This window comes from Montipora capricornis, unplaced genomic scaffold (assembly GCF_036669925.1).
Source record: "Montipora capricornis isolate CH-2021 unplaced genomic scaffold, ASM3666992v2 scaffold_438, whole genome shotgun sequence".
NCBI lineage: Eukaryota > Metazoa > Cnidaria > Anthozoa > Scleractinia > Acroporidae > Montipora > Montipora capricornis.
Window position 1 is genome coordinate 223201 of NW_027180171.1, and position 12786 is coordinate 235986.

A 12786-nucleotide genomic window follows, 5' to 3' on the forward strand; every position below is an offset into this window, starting at 1 on the left:
TGGAATGTTGGGATAAAGGCCGACCACGTCAATAGTGACCAGAATCGCTCCGTCCGGAAACCCCTCCATATCTTTAAGTTTGTTGAGAAAGTCATTGGTATCCCGAACATAAGATGGAATCTGAGGTACCAAATATTTCAATTGATGATCTACAAAAACCGGAAATTTTCTCTGTAGGTGTGTTGCAACCACATATAACCGGTAATCCTCGGCAATTTTTCTTATGGATTTTAGGAAGAAGATAAAGATACCCAGCTCTAGCATCACTGTTAATAAATCTTGTAGAGTTGAATCACATATTCACAACCCGACACTTGCACCAACGCATTGGCGAACATAAATATTCTGCAATTGGAAGACACTTGGAAGACCATGGCCTATGGAAGTCCGATTTGAAGGACAAACAATTCTCTGTTTTGAGAAAATGTAGATCAGTTTGACTGCTTATTAATATCTGAGATGTTGTTTATTAAGGAGGTAAAACCTGGGCTAAATACCCAGGAAGACTCCGTTCGTGCTAAATTGTTTACGTGACACTGCGTGCAAATATTTTCTCGCATTTAATAGCGCTTGATTTTATTCTCTAAGGATTTGTTTTGTATCTTTATATTCAATTAACTTTCTCTTATTCATGAAAATCATGACTTGAAAATGACGTTAAGTAAACGTCGCAACGACGTCGCTTTTTAAAGTTTTCAAAAGTTTTCAACAGTTTTTTTAGGGTTTTTAACCGTGATGGTTTTAACTTTTGTCCTATCGCAATGTTTTATAGTTAATAATAATAATAATAATAATAATAATATACCGTTTATTTGCCACATTCCAGAATGAACTGAATTAAGGGGCTAAAAATTTACAATCAATAAATAATTAAAACTACTACTACTATAAAAACAATAAAAATACCTTAATTAACTATTTACATATCTACAAATTTACTGGAGAATGAGATAAAGGAACCTGAACGCTGGGTCCGGCAACAACTCCTATCAGCGTAAACAATATTTCAATTGTTGTAGCCGGACTGCAGGTTGTAACTATGAACACTAGTTGCTGTTTTCGGTGTGAGGAAGTTAATGGGGTGATCAATTTGAGATATCTTCCGAATAAATTTTCAGCAGAGCTGAGTTCGTCTTTCCTTCAGGCTGCTAAGGTTGGTAATATTGAGGGCATCTAATCACTGTGGCATGGATAGATAATATGTAGAGCCCTGTTTTGAATTGATTCCAGCTTATTTGAAAGAAATTCAGGAATATCTTGCCAGACTTGCACGCCGTATTCTAATATACGTGTTATTGTTGTCAGGTAAACTTTGAGAATTCCGTCTCTATTAACAACAACTTTTTAAAGAATCCTTAGGGAATACAGGCGCTTCGAAGCTTTTTATGATATGTAATCAATATTCTCGCTCCACTTAATTTAAATCATTACTGGTAATAATACTGAGTAATTTCTAAGTTAAAACACGTTCAGCTGTGTTGTTTCCTAGGACAATTGGTCTTGTTGTAAAATTATCATTTTCCATGAAGTTAATTAACATATCTTTGCACTTTTTCGGGATCTAATTTCATATTGTGTTGTTGTCTTGTGAATGTCATTGACAGCTACATTTAGTAAGCTAATACCATTCCCTGGTAAGATTTCCAATACCGTGGTATCATCAACGACTTTATTCCTCAAGTGTCATTCACGCAAAACATTGTTGGTCATCACAGCGAACAAAATCACACCCAGTTTCGTTCCTTGGGGAATACCTCCCTTGGGTGATTTCCAATCAGACAGAGTGTTTCCAATCCTTACATCTTGTGATCTCTACGTCAAAAAGGCCCTAAACCAGTTAATTAACACACTGAGTGTCTGTATCGAAACACGCCAACTCCCTGACAGGAATGGAATGATCAACCAGGTCGAAACACTTTGAGTAATCAGCAAAGAACATCCTAGCTCCACATTTCCCGCTATCTGTTGCCTTATGTATCGCCTGTAAGATATAAACCAAGGCGTCCGTGGTGGAGTGCCCCTCCCTTGCGTACTGGCGTGGGTCAAGATTTTCCGAAATTTGCGCGACAAGCCTGCTGCGCGCAAACCCTTCCATGACTTTGGCAAGGGTGCAGGTCAGAGAGATAGGTCCCAAGTCAGTTTGGATTTCTTGTGGCGGGGAAACCTTGGGCAGATCAGGTACATAGCCCTCCCTGACTGAGCAGTTATAAATGTCCTTAATTAGCGGGGCGAGTTCAGGTGCGAATTCCTTTAAGACCCTATTCGGTATCATATCAGAGCCAATTGCTTTCCCGACATTTAGGCTTGATAAAGAATCCTGCCCCTCCCTGACACTCACTAGGAGGTCGGTGGGAAGCAGTTGGTTGGTTACTCCGGTGGGGGTCAAGGGAACAAAATCTGATGTTAGACTGATAAAGTGGTAGTTCACCATATTAGCTAGAGCCTCAGTGTCTGGACAGTTTTAGCCTAGAAATTGATGGAACCATTCCTGTTGTATATCCTGACCTGTCAGTAACTTGATTTGCTTCCAACAATTTCTTTGGATCCGTCTGCGCAAGGTCACTTGCTTTTTGATGGTAATAGTCGTATTTTGCCGACCTTATTTCCCATTGAGCTTTATTCTTCAAAAGCCTATAGGAAGCGGAATCTTTCCCGTCACGGGTGAATGCAGTTTGCCGCTTTTAAATTCGCATTTTGATTCTCTTCGTAGTCCCAGGTCTATCAGTTGGGTGAATTCTAACTGGTTTCCAAGGAAGGTAAGTGCCGACTGCATTTTGTAACTCGGTAATAAAGATGTGAAACTTCTGTTTGCATGATTTTGCCGAAGACAACTGCGACCAGTCCTTGTTAGTCAGCCAACGTCCGAACGTGCGCCACGCCGGCGCTGTCCCGTAAGTCGCGCACTGTCACCTTTTGGATTGCATGTGAATGCGTGCTACTTGTTATATTGGTTTTGCTAACACCGTAAAATGATCACTCCTCGCTATCTTTCATTACTTATCTCAATCATTTCTTCCGTTGGATCTTTTTTCGAAGGAATATAGACGTCCTTATCATTCAGCTGCCTCATGGCTTCACTAACATACCTTGCCTTGTCCATAACTACTAAAGCTGAACCCTTATCAGCCTGCTTTATAATGACATCATCATATCCCCTTCCATAGGGCTCGGGTGTTAAGCCGGGAAGAGCTACTTGCACTTAGGCAACTAGCAAAAGATTACCATTTGTGGTTACGTATCACCCGGGTCTGCCTAATATAGGGAGGAATATTAAGAGAATTACATTCCCTTTTACAGATTTCCAATAGGTGTAAGCAGGCCATTCAAGATTGGCATTTCGTCGTCCTAAGAGCTTGGGAGACTATCTAGTTCGCGCCAAGTTACGACCTCTAGATCGGGAAATTTAGGGTACACGAGGAACTCATAAATGTGCTAGCAGCAGATGTGATGTTTGTCAGTAATTATCTTATTGTAGGAGATAGGTTCTCTAGCCATTCGATTGGTACTAGCTATACTATAAATCGCAGTTTGGATTGTAATTCTCGGAATATTGTTCACTTAATTAGTTGCAAGGTTTGTGGTTTCCACTATGTCGGCTCCACCACCACTAAGTTTAGGTTGAGGTTCAACAACCACAAGAGCCGTTTACGAGCCCATTCTAGGATGTCTTCTGTTAATAAGGAGAGCGATGCCCCTTGTCTATAAGCATTTTAATAGTCATGGACATCATGAACTTCAAGATGTTAGCATACAACTTATAGCTAAAGTTAATGCAAAAGACGATCTCCTTGCTAAGGAAGGGCAATGGGCATATCGGCTCCGATCCTTGAAACCCGATAGGCTTAACGAGAGTGGCTTCTTTTTTAGCCAGAATAGAGGGGAACGTAGCCGAAGGTAAAATTCTATTTCTAATACAAAATCACATATTGTATTCTTTATTGGATAATTTTTCTCCTATTTTCCCTTATTTTTACACCTAATTCCCTTTTATTTTAAGAGTCACTCATATACTCTCCGTTCGCATGCTATCTTTGGCATGCGCGTGTGTTATCCTTTGGCACGTGCCGGATGTTACTTATGTTTGAATTGTTACGCTTATTTACGGTTGAAGTCGTAGCGCGCACTTTCGTTTTTCAATGGCGTAGTAGAAATTTGTGTATAACGGTTTTTCTTCATTCACTCTAAAGAAGAACGACAAGTCGGTCGAAATATAAGTGTTCTTTATAAACGTGTTGCCGCTCAGAGCCAGAGCATCCACAACCAGAACTTGATGTCCCTTGATCTGCGAGCTATATCGATCTCCATCACGGCGACCATTTCCCAGGCGATACAACAAGTATTGGTCCAAGACTCCAGCACTTCTTCAATTCCTACTGTTAAAAGCGACGGGGAGCGTTCCTCCAGCGCTCGAGGCCATTCAAGGGGAGATCAGAGCTCTCACACAATGTACTCAGCCTGAAAGTTCCTCTCGGCAGCCATTTTCAAGCATCGGCTGTAGAGTTAACCCAAAAATCAAAGCAAAAGTTTGGTGTAATGAATATGCATGTTGATTTTGACGGGTTGATGTATGATGGTTGATGTACGATTGATCATGTGGAAACATACACTAAAAGTGGTGCTAATTAGTAGACGACAAGAAAGCTAAATTAACGAAGCAAAAAATAAACAAAACCCCTGGAAGGGCCCTTAAACAACGTTAATCATAATAAGCACCCCGGGCAGGGCCTTTGAGTTCACCTAACACCTAAAGGCCTGACGAAATCCAAGAAAAGGGCCTAAGAACGATTGATCATGTAGAACGTACACTATGGAAAAGGAAACTAATTATAACAAATTCTGTTTTTTGAATGAAATTTCTTCCTTTTATTTAAGCCCTGTGGTGCTAAAGAGAACAGCTGAGCACTCCAATAAGCCTTTTTTGTAATTAAAAGCCTATCGATTTCTTCAGAGTTGTAAGGGGCCTGCACCTGATCGGTGCATTGAAATGAAAAATCATGTAGGGTATGTGTAGTTATTCGTGTAGTTATTCGTATACAGGATAAAGGCTCTAGATTTGTATTGATTGATGTAAAAGAATACGAGGAAAAAATATTTGGTCAACTCAACAACCAGCTGCAATATAAACCTTTGCACTTGGATCCTACCGCTAAGCATTTGGCATTAGTAGACAGTTGGTGTTCTAAGTGGCTCGGAAAAGGTGAGATCTCTCCTGAAATAGCGAAGTGGGTATTGAATAAAGAAGTGAAACTAGGAGTTGCTTTTGGAAATATCAAAACGCACAAAACAGGCAACCCGCTAAGACTCATCGCATCTTGTTGTGGCACGGCAGTTGAAAACTGGTCGGCCTTTACTGAATTTGATTTACAACCACTTGCCAGAAAAATGCCATCATTTATTAAGGACACCACCGATCTGCTTAACAAAATAGAAGACCTAAATACTAGCCGCCCTTTTCCAACTGGCACCTTACTGGTTTCGTGGGATGTAGTTTCAATGTTTCCCAACATCGATAACAAACTTGGTCTCACTACCGTAAGGAAGGCTTTGAATGCCAGAGAAAATAAATTTCCATCCACTTTTAGAAGCTGTGAAAATCTGTTTGAAAAGCAACCATTCTGTTTTTAAGGAGAATTTCTTTTACAAATTCATGGCACAGCTATGGGTCCAAAGAATGCCTGCAGTTATGCCGATCTCGCCATGGAAGAAATCGATCTCAAAGCCAAATTTTCCTGTCAGATAAAGCCGTCCCTATGGTGGCGATATCGTGACGATGTTTTTGATCTTTGGCAGCAAGGCCTTCCTGCTTTACATCAATTTACGGATTACATTAATTCTCTCTATCCTAGTATTATATATTGAATTAGTTTATTCTGAGCGTGAGCTCCATGTTTTAGATCCTACTTTATATCTTATCGATGGGTTTATTAGGATAGACGTCTATTCCAAACCTACAGACAGTCATTTATATCTTGCACCTTCTAGCTGCCATCCCAAGCATATTTTCAAGGCCATTCCTTTCGGAGTAGCCACAAAAATAAAAAGAAATTGCTCTGATGAAACCTTCCTTGCCAAGAGAACAGCTGAGTGCAAAGGGTACCTTCTTTATCAAGGCTATCCTTCTAAATTAGTTAATGATCAATTCTCCAAAGCCTCCGCCATTTCTAGAAATGATTTACTTAGAACTCGTGGAAAAGAAGCGAAGAAACTATTTCCGTTTGTTATTACATTCAATCCAAATTTACCCGATGTTGGTAACCTAATTAGAAAGCATTTGTTTATTTTACAATCTAACCCTAAATTAAAAGAACTTTTCCCTCGAGGCTCTGTCATACCAGCCTTCCGTCGGTCAAAAAATCTTAAGAATTGCTAGCACCATCCCGCTTGAAAACCGCCGTAGAGGGACGAACGGATCACCACAACAATGCTTCTTTTAAATGCGATAGAAATAGATGCGACCTTTGTAAGAATTTCTTGGTGGAATCTAAATCTTTTCCTAGTTTTCAGACGGGAAAACAATACACCATTCATTCCAGATTTTCTTGTGATTCTAAAAACGTTATTTATTTGGCCTCTTGAAAGAAATTTCGCTTGAGATATGTGGGATCTACCATCACTGATTTTAGAATTAGGTTTCATAATCACAAGTCTGCTATGCTTACAAGCAAAACAACTTGTGAAATAGCAGTGCATTTTCACAAAATCCCACATATACTAGATGATTTTTCATTTCAATGCATCGATCAGGTGAAAGCCTCTTACAAATCTGAAGAAATCGATCGGCCTTTAATTACAAAAAAGGCTTATTGGAGTGCTCAGCTGTTCTCTTTAGCACCACAGGGCTTAAATAAAAGGAAGAAATTTCATTCAAAAAACAGAATTTGTTATAATTAGTTTCCTTTTCCATAGTGTACGTTCTACATGATCAATCGTTCTTAGGCCCTTTTCTTGGATTTCGTCAGGCCTTTAGGTGTTAGGTGAACTCAAAGGCCCTGCCCTGGGTGCTTATTATGATTAACGTTGTTTAAGGGCCCTTCCAGGGGTTTTGTTTATTTTTTGCTTCGTTAATTTAGCTTTTTTGTCGTCTACTAATTAGCACCAGTGTTTGTTCTTCTTTTTTGTAATCTTATACTTTTTTGACAGTTGTCACTTGTAATTATGTACACAAACATCTAAAAGCTGGCAAAACTTGTAAAGATCTGCATCAGAGTTAAGCAATCTTAATAGACTCCCTCCGAGGTGAGAGAACTGGGCAAAAGGCGCAGGACTTCCCCTCTGAGACTACGATATAACTTATGTTGGCTCCTAGAGTTCAAATGAAGGCCATCCCGGTGTGTAAAAATTGGCTTTCGCCTTCCAAAACCCCCTATGGCCCCAAAACATGGCATTTGTTAGAGGGACTAACACAGCCCAAAGGTATCGTGTTAACATGTCGACCTTTGAGTTACAAGCCTCAGCTGTATCTCGACGAATAGTCTGGCACACTTACACCAAATTCACCACGCATGACTCGTGTAGGAAATGAACAAACTCATCGAGGGCTGAACCAACATGCAATGGCGAAAGAGTAACGAGGTCATTACTGGAGAATGACGATATCATTGTGAAAGGTATAAAGGACATGTGTGTCGAATTTTAACGTCTTTTCGACTGTTCTAATCCCAACTCCATGCCAACGTATTAGCACAGGCGAAGAGATTTGAAAGTCAAGATAATAATAATAATACCAACTTTATTCATTCAATACAATGAAAGGGAGAGATACCAGAGGTTATCCCTATACGAGGGTATCCGCCCAGATGTTACTGATCTAGCAGAGTCGATTTTGATGAGGGAGAAAAACCGGAGTACCCCTGGGTCGCGGAGGTGGGAGGCGCGGTTGATAACCACTAAGCCATCCTGACTCCCCATAGAGATCAAGGTCGTCGAAATGATTCTTAACGAACTGCTTTAAGCGCTTAAGAAAGGAATGCCCTGAGGTCAAACGGTACAAAAAAAAAAAAAGTAGAAAAGAAAAACGAAAAAAAGAAAAACATTAAACTAGCTGTTAAAAATTATTCTACAGTATTGGAAATCTGTGTTCGGATGTTAACGCGATGGGAATGATGGTGAGAAGGACCATGAGTTAGACTGCCTATAACCTCGGTGTTATTCGATTTGACCTCATTTGATTGGCTTAAGCTCTATAATTGACAACGCCTCTTGCTCCATGCAACGGCACTCCTAAATACTTAACTATGACGGGCCCTGAGATAAAATCTCATCATGCTTATGTCATAATGTAGGCCTTTGTGCTTTTCGAAGAGTTTAAATTTTGTAAAATTTTGTGAAACGTCGATCTGTCACTTTTTAACCAATAGAAAGTCTCCGTTTTTTCCATCAGCCAATAAGAGAGCGAGGCAAGATATGAATTTGGTGGCATTTTTGTCTCGCGCAGTACTCGTATTTTGACTTAATTTTGACCCCTCTGCCTTTTGCTATTTTAAAAAACAAATTGATGCCAGTTTTTCATGCGTCTGTCCTGTTATTGATCATAAATTTCGTCATAACATTGTCAAAGTAGCAGTGGATACCCAGACTTTTTTGACAATGTTATGACGAAATTTATTGTCAATAACGGGACAGACGCACGAAAAACTGACACTAATTTGTTAAATCGACAAATTTGGGAGTAGACAGAAACTTTGACAAGAGAAAATTTAAATAAAAGTATAGTAGTAATTTCCTTAAGCTTTGCTTCTATTTTCATTACTTTCTAAATGATTGAATTACGACCTTCACCTCAAGACAGTACTTGTGCACCTGTACATTGCTCACCGTTTCAATTAAGCTGATCAATAGTTTTACAATGAGATGTTTTGCGATTTACAGTAATGCAATAACAACATCCTTCAAGCGGATGCAAGGCAAATATGAGCCCATCTTTGAGGTGATAAAATTATGAGTTGAAAAACCCATTACTCGTCGCATACGTCGTGTGGCACTTTTGTTCGAAAGCCATTACTTTAACTCTGCCAATGATTTCCTTTTGAAAGGAGTCAAAAGCCAAGATGATATTTCTTTTTTAGCATAAATAAAGCAACACCTGCTTGTAGAAAACAAGGAGAATGTTTGGACGACTGATTAGAACCGGCTAAAACAACTTTCACAACGATGACCGCATTCCAGAGCTGCCCCTTCCAGTAGAATCTCACTACATGCAAGATTGGAGCAACCGCCACTTACAACCTTATCTTCGTTGTTTCGCCTTTAGCATAAACAAAGCAACAATTGCTTGTACAAAAACGAGGAGAAGGTTTACGCGATTAATGAGAACAACTAAAACAAGTGCTATTGAACATGAATACAGCGATAAACGGATCCGCGAGATGCTCCGTCCATTTGAATCCCACGGCATTCAAGATTGGATCAACCGCTGCTTACTGCCTTATCTTCGTTGTTTCGCTGGTTTGGAATTCCTTTATAGGAATAATTGTTTACAAAACGAAAACTTTAAGGAAACCAATCAACCTTTTAATAGTCAATATGGCCATGTCTAACCTGCTTGTTCCGCTTATCTACATTCCCCTGGAAGTTCTAAACTTATATCAATACTCCAGCTGGCTCATCAGTGGCGTCCTCGGTAATGCCTTGTGTAAGCTGATTCCTTTCTTATTTGAGGTCTCAAACGTTGTGTCCCTCCAGAGTCTGATTCTGATAGCAGTGAGTCGATTTGGAGCTATAGTGTGGCCCCTCCATTCCCCATTGATCAATTTGAAAAGGTGTACTTTTTTTGATTCTCGCCACATGGATCGTTGCGATGGCATCCATGTCACCAGACGTATTCGCATATACCCTCGAGAAATACGAAGGGGAAGTAATTTTTTTTTTTACAGTGGGAAGAAGCCTTTGGAGAATCTTTTTTATTTACTGCCTATGGTCTTGCCTATAGCATAGTTTTTGTTTATACACCTATCATCCTATCAATCATAATATACTCCATCATCCTTATCAAGCTCAAGCTACCAAAGACTCCAGGTCAGCAATCGACTGATGCTAAAATACAACGCAATAAACGAAACACAAATGCTTTGAAGTTGGCCATACTTATATTGTTGGGGTTAACTTTTTGCAAGTTTTCCTGAAGTATTATATATATAACGTATCTCTATGGCATATGGCCATGTGGCATCTTCCCTTATTTTTGAGGGTTGTCCAATACACCTGAATAGATACGAGTCGTAAAAAAGCTGTGCAGTTGCTGTCGATTCGTGCGAATCGTGCCCATGTGGGGCGACCCGTTGTCGAATGGAGAAATGCATCTCATTAGGGGGACTTAGAATATTGCTAACACGCTTTAGGTCAAGAGACCCTTCTCCGAGTTGTCGATTCGTTCGATTCGTACGAATCGTGCCCATGTGATACGACCCGTTGTCGAATGGAGAAGTGCATCTCATTAGGGGGACTTAGAATATTTCTAACACGCTTTAGGTCAAGAGACCCTTCTCCGAGTTGTCGATTCGTTCGATTCGAACGATTCGTTCAGATGTGATACGACCCGTTGTCGAATGGAGAAATGCATCTCATTAGGGGGACTTAGAATATTTCTAACACGCTTTAGGTCAAGAGACCCTTCTCCGAGTTGTCGATTCGTTCAATTCGTACGAATCGTGCCCATGTGATACGACCCGTTGTCGAATGGAGAAGTGCATCTCATTAGGGGGACTTAGAATATTTCTAACACGCTGTAGGCCAAGAGACCCTTCTCCGAGTTGTCGATTCGTTCGATTCGAACGATTCGTGCCCATGTGATACGACCAGTTGTCGAATGGAGAAATGCATCTCATTAGGGGGAGTTAGAATATTTCTAACACGCTTTAGGTCAAGAGACCCTTCTCCGAGTTGTCGATTCGTTCGATTCGAACGATTCGTTCAGATGTGATACGACCCGTTGTCGAATGGAGAAATGCATCTCATTAGGGGGACTTAGAATATTTATAACACGCTGTAGGCCAAGAGACCCTTCTCCGAGTTGTCGATTCGTTCGATTCGAACGATTCGTGCAGATGTGATACGACCCGTTGTCGAATGGAGAAATGCATCTCATTAGGGGGACTTAGAATATTTCTAACACGCTGTAGGTCAAGAGACCCTTCTCCGAGTTGTCGATTCGAACGATTCGTGCCCAAGTGATACGACCCGTTGTCGAATGGAGAAGTGCATCTCATTTGCGGGACTTAGACGCATGTTCGCCAGTTGTCGATTCGGTCGAGTTGTATCTTGTATTAAAGAAGATTTGGACGATGTTGTTCGACGGAGGCCGTGTGAGTCCCCCGTGTTCACAATTACTTTGGTGGCAAGTAATATTAACGTCACACCAGCTTGGATCTACGTCTTGATGGCTATCAAGCGCAAGGAATTTTATTCTGACTTGGACGTTCAGGGCATTCGTTTCTTATTGCACAGTAACGCCTGATCGTGTGCGACAGAAAGAGCTGTGCAGGGGAAAGCATTTGGTAGGAAATTGTTTGCCCTTGAGAATGATAGCACATAGCTTATTAAAGGAGCAGCATGTTTTTGCGCAAAAACTGAACCTACTCGTATGACGAGTTGTACTAATGTGCGAGCCAGCGAGCCATGCGAGTCACAATGCGAGCCAATTTTGCGAGTCATGCGAGCCAGGGTGCGAGCCATGCCATGAAAAATGAAAAATAAAAAAAATAAAAGACAAAAAAGAATTGATATGTATAAGATATCTCGTACCGTTATTGCACTTATTCACGAGTCCATCCGCCATTTTTGATCGTTTTCAAGCCCAGTTTCTAGTCAACATTAATTGATCCTAACATTAATTGATTAATGGTCAACATTAACTGAATCCTGGTCAACATTAATTGATGTAATTTATACAAATGATGTTGACAGGGTTGCCTTATTGACTTAGCAATTTAGCTTCTCTCACATTACACAGAAGGCTGTTCCAGAGGACTACTCCGCTATAACTAAAGCTGTTTTTCATGAAACGAGTTCGCGGAAATGGGACAAATAGTTTGTTAACAGAGTCCCTCACGGAATAACTCGTTTCATTCATCGTTTAACAAATTTAGAAGTTAAATATTCAGGAGCAAGACCATTTAAAAACTAGTATACCATTAAGGCTTTCTGTATTTGAAATTGAGTGCTCAATTCTTTCCAATGGAGTTGTCTAATTAAGTGGTTAGCATCAGCATCATAGCTAGCAAAGGTTAAGACGCGAGCGGCACGGTTCTGAAGCTTCTGTAGCCTGTCAAATAACGTTTTACCACAATTACCCCAGACAGGATAGCAATAGTGGAAATGAGATTGAATTAGTGCATTGTATATATAATGAAGAGTGGTTGGAGGGACAAACGGTCTTAATTCTTTTTATTGCTCCTATCCCAGAAGCGACCTTTTTAGATAATTTATCAATGTGTTTGCCACCGTCGATTGTCATCAATAAATGTTCCAAGCGATTTAACAGAGGAAACCATTATTTAAGGCAGCCCAAGTTCGCGTCACAAGAGAGCGTGTAATAATTAATTACTAGTGGGAAGATGACCTTTGAGTGCAAGTCATTTTCATTCCTTTTATTGAATGAACATTACATTGAGCGTTTTTTAGGCTTCATAATCGACGGTATTTTATTTCCCATACAAATTCTTATAACGCCTTCAAATTCTCAACGGCCGCCTGTAACGCAACACCGCTTGCACTCAAAGGTCATCTTCCCACTAGTAATTTTCAATGATTACACGCTCTCTAGTGACGCAAACTTGGGCTGCCTATGAG